Genomic DNA, 8,985 nt, shown 5'->3' with positions numbered 1-8,985 from the left:
AACTATAGGATCAATGAGAAGAACTGCTCTTCTGTATTTGAGATTATCATGCTGTTTTTATTATTACTATTTTTTTACTCTTTCTTGGTAGTATTGTCTGCCCTTTGGAATGATATTTTGAAGGATCCATTTTATTTTTTTCCTGAAGTTGTCAGTGAAGGTGCTTCCTGAATAAGATATTCAGTTCATGTCAGCCCTTCAGTTTAATTTGTTTTTATCTTGCTAGCAAAGGATCCAAAAGTATTTTATGTAGTGTGAGATTAAAATAATGAGGACGTTTGCAGGCTGATATATCCAATCTTCATAGTGCCAAGCAGTCAGCCTTTCATCTTTTCCAGGTCTAAAAACTTATCTTATTTTGTCTAGACACTTGCTCTTCACTACTAGAAACCTGGATCTTCAAAATTTGTCCTGAAAACTTTTTTAGCTAGATGGTGAAAAAAAAAAAAGTATTCCTGGACATTAATGAGTTGCCCACACACTGACTGCTATAAATAAGATTTGGACCTGAATATTACATTGCTTATTCAAATTTCTTGTGTCTTTTTCATTGGCAGAAGAAAAATGAATCTGATCAGTAATAAAAAATAATGCAATATAGTAAAACTCTACTATTATGTGGGTTAATTTATCTTTGGCTAAATTATGGGGTATGACTATATGGCCTTCCCATTTTTAAACACAAATGGACTGTAATTGAGATGGTTTTGTCATTTTTTTTTTGCCAGTGCTTGAAGTTCTGCATGATTTTGTATTGAGAAGCCATTCTTTCATCAGTTTTACTAGCGTTATCTGAGCTTAATCTGGGGTATACTTTATAGCCAGTGATGAAAGGCCTAAAGTAAGCAGAAGTTATGTATTTGTTGGTGTTAATGACAGCATGAATAGAATAGTTTGGTAATCTTAGGACCAGTTATAACTATCACTACTAGGTATTAAGTAGCACCTGGATCTCATATCAAATAAGATTGTGTAAATGAAATCATTTTGAAGAGAACAAAGCATAGCAGTTGATACTTCTGGGGGTTTCTGCCCAATACATTGACTCTTTCCCTTGCCAACCCCCCCTAGTCCATCCCATGAGGTGGGCTTGCTGATAATCATGTTTATATTACACAACCCTTAAGCCTTGACTCATGCTTTTGACTTCCTGATGCATATTTGATTCAAGCTAGGCCACTAAGATTCTCTTTATGAGTACTTGAGACCAAAACCCAGCTAAAACTATATATATAATTTGGGAGCAAGAGGTAGTTTTATTCAGTATATTGATGGAGAGGCAGAGTAAATTCAATCTCCCAAGAGGAAAACAAGGCAGGTAAGTGAGGAGAGAGGACTTCTTAGTTCCTGACATCTGGCCGTTTCTGGTTCTGATTCCTTGTTAATTCACACAACATATTTGTATTCCTGTAACAAGTTCTTCCTTTAGGTTTAGGTTAAGTCAGTGTGGTGTCTGTTACTGTAGTCAAAGAATTTAGACCAGTGAAAATGATGGTATTATTACTATGAGCTGGTAATCAACTACTCTGTAAGCAGTTAGTTGATAGTTACGAATTTTTGTTTATTTTATAAGTTGGTAAGTTATGTTTTTTATTTTTAACACTTTGCTTTTCTGATGTGTTTTACACTAAAGAATGCCTCCCCAAGATAATATGAATAGAAATTTACATCAAAAAATAGTAAAAAACCATAAAATTTATATCTGGTAGAAGGGATAATAATGAGTTATAGTGTACATAATATATGCCTAATATTGTAAAAAGATAGTAGAATAGAAAGGAAATTGTTCAGAAAATGTGTCTTTTTAGTAGTTGAAATTGTATGTCAAAGTGGATGGCATGTGGATCATTCTGCAGCAAGAAAAAAATATGGCTATTGATTAAAATAACTTGAGAGTGGTAGTTTACAAAATTATGGTCCTGTGTTATTTGTGCTTTTTAAAAGACAGTAGCTTATGTTTTTATGTTTAGACTGCTAGTAAATATATAGTTTAGCAGAATAAAAAACTTGCATCATGTTCTATATTTTTATCATTGCATTGCAGTTTAATGAAATCCATAATTTACCTCATTGACATGACAACAAAAAGCATCAAGATATAATTACAATCAGAATATTGTTCATCTAAGTGCTTTAGTTGTAAATATCCAGGATTGATGATTATAGAATAATAACTCATAATGGTATGCAGTGAAATGGGGATTGTTTGATAATAGGTAAAGAGGTGAAAGAAGAGAATTATGTATCTATTTAACCTGAAAGTTGCCAGCAGGGAATTAATTTCACTTGTCAAAGACATGTGATCAAATTTATTACCAGGTGTGTTCAAATACTATTACCAAGTCTATGAGAACAGACTTGCTGTGTTTGCAACTTGTTTGCAACAGCCTTTCAAGGAGTTAGGTTCACACATTTTCATTTTGACTTGGGAAGGTTAACTTTACTTGTTACTTAGAAGGGTACACTCATAAGCAGAACATCATGATTTTTAAAAAGTACTAGATTGGGGCGCCTGGGTGGCTCAGTCGTTAACTGCCTGCCTTCTGCTCAGGTCATAATCCCAGGGTCCTGGGGTCGTAGTTTTGAAAGCAAAGATGTGTATCCTTTGAAGTTTAGTGCCACAAATGTCTTGTTGCAGAGAAATCTACCTAGAAATTTAAGCCCACATCTGCAAGAGTCTACAAGATAATTTCCACCAGATACCTTCAAGTATCATCTGACACCAGGATTTTTCTTAGGAATTGTATTAAATTTCAGCTTCTTATAATTCTACATTCCTGCAACTTTCTAGACCTTTGTCAGCATTTTTGCTCTGGTAGCTTCCCAGCTCCAATTCTGGTTACTTGGAAAGAGAACGGAAATGAAACCAAAGAAACAAAAAGACTAATGCAAAGAATTCTACTCAAATGCCCAAACTAACTTGATTAAAGTATCTTTGGAAAAATGCTGATAATTTATACTTATTTTTAGATATTCCAACTAGGAAAAAATTGTGAAATGAATTCTACAGTGGAAAAGGCTATTTTCTTTTTCATTATCTCAGTAAATGTTAACGCATTAAAATCAATGTAATTGCTGTGAGTAGGTGGATTTTTAGTTATGAATTGAGGAGTATTGTGGGTACTCTTTTTCTCCAAAACGACCTTCCCCAGTGTCTGATTGAGAGGCCTGAAATCCCAATCATGAGAACTCCCATCTGTGGTAAGCACTGCCTTCTCCCTGTGGTTCTCTTTTAGAACTCCAGTATTCCTGAGAGTGAAAAAAGTGATAAACACATATATATTTCCTTCCTGATATGGAGATATCTTGGGCATCCTGAGAACTTGGAGGAATTGGTGAGGAGAAGGATAAAATGCCAGACATATTAAATGGACATTTATTGAGCGCTTACTACATTCTCTAGCAATGTCCAAAAATTTCTATGATGATGAACATGTTCTGTATCTATGCTATTCAGTACAGTAGATGCCAGCCACATGTGACTACTGATTACTTGGAATATGGCTTGTGTGACTGAAGAACTGAATTTTAAATTTTATTTAATTTTAATTAATTTTTTTTTTTTTTTTTTTTTTAAAGATTTTATTTATTTATTTGAGAGAGAGAGAATGAGAGACAGAGAGCATGAGAGGGAGGAGGGTCAGAGGGAGAAGCAGACCCCCTGCCGAGCAGGGAGCCCGATGCGGTACTCGATCCCGGGACTCCAGGATCATGACCTGAGCCGAAGGCAGTCGCTTAACCAACTGAGCCACCCAGGCGTCCCTTAATTTTAATTAATTTAAATTGATTTAAATAGCCACATATAGTTAATGGCTACTGTATTGGACATCACATTTCTAGACACTGTGCTAAACATTATACATTTCTTATTTAGTCTTCACAACAACTCCATGAAATAGGCAATATTTGCTCTCTTGGACAAAATCTGGGAATTGAAGTTCAGATAAATGAAGTAATTTTTTTTGTGTATCCTACATGTATGAGTGGTAGAGTGGGATTTGGGCCCAGGTCTGAAACTGCCTCTCTGAAAATAAAGTTTCTCACTCTTTGTGTTGCCAAGTCTTAGCTGCCATCTTCAGAGACTGCCTTTCTTCCAGCTGCTATGGAGGAAATAAAGGATCATGAAATTAAAAAATATATACAATTATTTCATCTTATTTGAAAGTAAAGTTGACCCTTGTACAACATGGGTCTGAACTGCAAGGGTCGGCTTATACATGGATATTTTAAAGTATAATACTGTAAATGTATTTTCTCTTCCTTAACATTTTCTTAATAACGTTTTCTTTTCTCCAGCTTATTGTAAGAATACAGGATAAAGTATATATAACATATAAAATATGTGTTAATTGAATGTTTATGTTATCAGTAAGGCTTCCAGTCAACAGTAGTTAAGTTTTGGGGGCGTCCAAAGTTACATGTGGATTTTCAGTTGTGTGGGGGTCACCGCCCCTAACCCCTATATTGTTCAAGGGTCCATTGCATAGTAATTTCTCTAGTGAAGGGGCACTATGTAACTTGAGAGATTCTTTTTTTAAAGGCTGAAAAAAGTTTTATTTTAAGAGCTGTTGCTCTTGGGCTTTAATTAAACAATCAAATTAATTAGTCTGCCTCAAAAGAAATCTTGATCTTACTGCTGGGTATCCTAGTCCTGGAGCCTGACTACTGAGAATAGTCTATTCTGCCAGTGAGGCCTTGTGACCATCAACTGTTATTACTGAAAATTTACTAGCCTTGAGTTGCCTGAGAGAGGGGGCTGATTAATAGAAATCTATTGCATATATGATTTCGTCTCTCTCGGTAGTAATAAAAATGCAGAGAACATCACCAACTTATGAATGGCTGTAGAAGTGATTTCTAGTTTTACTTTCTTATCTTTTAGACATTTAAAAAAAATTTTTATTATGTTATGTTAATCACCATACATTACATCATTAGTTTTTGATGTAGTGTTCCATGATTCATTGTTTGTATATAACATCCAGTGCTCCATGCAGTACGTGCCCTCTTTAATACCCATCACCAGGCTAACCCATCCTCCCACCCCCCTCCCCTCTAGAACCCTCAGTTTGTTTCTCAGAGTCCACAGTCTCTCATGGTTTGTCTCCCCCTCCGATTTCCCCCCCTTCATTTTTCCCCTCCTACTATCTTCTTCTTCTTTTTTTAAACATATAATGTATTATTTGTTTCAGAGGTACAGATCTGTGATTCAACAGTCTTGCACAATTCACAGTGCTCACCATAGCACATACCCTCCCCAATGTCTATCACCCAGCCACCCCATCCCTCTCACCCCCACCACTCCAGCAACCCTCAGTTTGTTTCCTGAGATTAAGAATTCCTCATATCAGTGAGATCATATGATACATGTCTTTCTCTGATTGACTTATTTCGCTCAGCATAAAACCCTCCAGTTCCATCCACGTCATTGCAAATGGCAAGATTTCATTCCTTTTGATGGCTGCATAATATTCCATTGTCTATATATACCACATCTTCTTTATCCATTCATCTGTCGATGAACATCTTGGCTCTTTCCATAGTTTGGCTATTGTGGACATTGCTGCTATAAACATCAGGGTGAACGTACCTCTTTGGATCCCTACATTTGTATCTTTGGGGTAAATACCCAGTAGTGCAATTGCTGGGTCACAGCAACCTCTTAGACCTCAGCTGCAGCAACTTCTTCCTAGAAACATCGCCAAAGGCAAGGGAAGCAAGGGCAAAAATGAACTATTGGGACTTCATCAAGATAAAAAGCTTTTGCACAGCAAAAGAAACAGTCAACAAAACCAAAAGACAACGGACAGAATGGGAGAAGATATTTGCAAATGGCTTATCAGATAAAGGGCTAGTATCCAAAATCTACAAAGAACTTATCAAACTCAACACCCAAAGAACAAATGATCCAATCAAGAAATGGGCAGTAGACATTTTTAATAAGTTAATGGAAGCAACAAATTGCTCTATTCCTGTGCCACTCAGGAGAGGCAAAATAGGTGGCTCTTTGAACTCCAGAACCGTTCAACTTCAGAATGGAAGGCCAGAAGATTATTTTTATGGGAAATCAAACTTTCTTAGCCATAGTAAGAGGGTTTTTTTCAGTGTCATTCTAATCCTAACTCTTCCACTCTCAGTAATTACACTGTGGTTAATGAATGGCCATTTCTTGCAGTTCTGAATTCCCCTCTTTAATCCTGATTCTAGCTTTAATACCCTCTGTTGGATGGTCTCACCTTCCATTTAATTCCCTTATAATTTTAATTTGCAGTGTTTTTTTAGTCAAATAGTTTCACATCTATTTGCTTTAGTAAAGTTTCAGCTCTGGAAGATTATATTTCATGTTCTAGAATTTATCTGTGAGCTCAGCTTAGAATGTTGAATATCATTTGCTTTTTTACAGAACTGGGAAATTATAGGGTTGATGACACAGGAACCACATCTCACTGAAGATGAAATATGTGAGTTTTCTCCTCGCTTTTTACCAAATTAATTACAATTTTCCCCCAAAGTGGGTTTTTTGTTGTTGCTGTTTTTACTTGGTAAAGTTCACTTTGTGCTTTCCAGACCCTAGATTTTGTAGGTATTTGTTGCTGGGACTTTTGTCTTAATGAAGTCTGGCAGCATCTCTTGAGGTGAGACAACCAATTTTACTTTTGCTCTGGCACTGAATCCAGCCATCTGCTGTAGGTCTGACTTTCAAACACAAAGGGAAAACACAAAGTATAGCCAGCTTGGTGGTGACAGCTGGTGGGAAAAAAGAATCATTGTGTTTGACAGTGTCCTTTGGTAACAGACCAGGAGGTGAGTCAAATACATTATATTATCTCAAATATGGATGCCTGCAGGTTAGTTGGAACTTTAATTTCTGACTCACCCACCTTATTTCCACTTCTTGGAGGAAACCCCTTTTTGTCACACATTGTCATATCCACATGTTCTTAGACAAGGGAACTATATAGACCAACATCAAAGTAGATATTCCACTAAACAGAGTGCCTTGCATTTAACCAATGCCTTGTGGATGTGCTATTTGTTTCAGCCTATGTGTATGTATTTTTTTAAAGATTTTATTTATTTGACAGAGAGATAGAGCACAAGTAGGCAGAGCGGCAGTCAGAGGTAGAGAGAGAAGCAGACTCCCCACTGAGCGGGGAGCCTGATGCGGGACTCGATCCCAGAACCCTGGGATCATGACCTGAGCCGAAGGCAGAGGCTTAACAACTGAGCCACCCAGGTGCCCAGCCTATGTGTATTTTTAAACCAGAAATGATCACGACAGAATTTGTATATTTTAGGGCAAATGGTCATCTTAGAGATATTACTTCAATACTTTAATTTTTTTCTCCATTAAAAAATTCCATACTAATTAATAATATCTAAGTAAGGGGAAATTTAATTAATTAGTTAATTAATTTTAAGATTTAAATTAAATTAACATATAGTATATTATTAGTTTCAGAGGTAGAGTTTAGTGATTCATCAGTTGCCTATAACACCAGGTGCTCATTACATCGAGTGCCGTCCTTAATGCCCATCACCCAGTTACTCCATCCCCCCACCCACCTTCCCTCCAGCAACCCTCAGTTTGTTTCCCATAGTTAAGAGTATCTTGGGAAAATTTATTTTAGATGATTAAATTTACATTTGAACAATTGGACTTTTATTTCAAATCATCTGGAGTAAATCATATTCTATGTCGGTTTTTACAACTAATTAGTTGTTTCAACTTTTTGGTTTTATTTTTTAGTAAGCAAATGAAGCTATGGCAGATCCTTGAACATAGTTAATTATTGAAAGCTGCCTTATATTTAAAGAAACACCATATTAGGATTGGGGTGAGGTAGGTGTAGAGATAAGAGATTGACATCAACCTTAAAAGACAAGGTCATTTCTTGCTTCCCATTTTGGAAAGTGTCTGGAATTCATGGTAATTTGGTTTTCAACTCTGTATTTGGAAACTTAGTTTTGTCTTTCCCCAAAGGTCAATATAAAGAACGCATTTTCTGCCAAGAGCCAATCAAACAGGAGCGTGCGATCAATGAAAGAGGTGGTTAAAAACCTACTTCATTTTCTTCCCTTGGAGAAATATAAAATGCTTATTCACTAAATATGAAACCAAGTTATCTATTATTCACCACAAACCTTTTCTGGAACAAAGTACAGCATAAATTATTTATTTTGCATTATGAAATAAAGTTAAAAGTTATGTGAGAAAGGAAGGCACTTTAGAGTAAATGAGAATGGGAGAGATGCAGGAGATAAGGATATATATATATATATATCTTTCTCTATCAAGAGAGATTGATTTAGAGGAAGAAGAGGGAAAGAAAGAAAATGTCTGGATTATTTTTTAAAATTTATTTATTTACTTGAAAGAGAGAGAGAGAAGGAGATAGAGAGAGAGAGAGAACGAGCAGGGGGAAGAGCAGAGGGAGAGGGAGAAGCAGGCTTCGCTGAGCAGGGAGTCAGATGCCGGGCTTCATCCCAGGACCCTGAAATCATGACCTGAGCTGAAGGCAGTTGCTTAACTGACTAAGCCACACAGGCGCCCCATGGATTATTTATAAGTATGAACTTACGTCCCTGGTAATGGTTTGTCCCATTGTTAACCTGGGACTACTATCAGGGTTAACTAACGTCTCTTTAAAATTTTCCATTAAAATTCTTGATTTTATTTTTCATTCAACAATTGAGTATATACTGAGGATTTACTACTTGCAAGGCAATGTGATGGGGTATGGGGAATCATAATATTTGGTGAGCAAATACCATATACCAGATGCTAGACAAAGACTTTTTTGTAGGTTTTGTTTAATCTTTACAACAATCCTGTGAGGTAGGAGTTACTGCTTCTTCTCACTGTATATTACATGTAGAGAAAATGGGATGTGGAGAAGTTAGAGCTGATAAAAAAATTTTTTTAAAGTGTTCTGATTTTTGTTGTATAAGTATACCTATCATGGCTGATTTCTGGCTATCAAC

This window comes from Phoca vitulina, unplaced genomic scaffold (assembly GCF_004348235.1).
Source record: "Phoca vitulina isolate PV1807 unplaced genomic scaffold, GSC_HSeal_1.0 scaffold13, whole genome shotgun sequence".
Lineage (NCBI taxonomy): Eukaryota > Metazoa > Chordata > Mammalia > Carnivora > Phocidae > Phoca > Phoca vitulina.
This window is presented reverse-complemented; position numbering follows the sequence as displayed.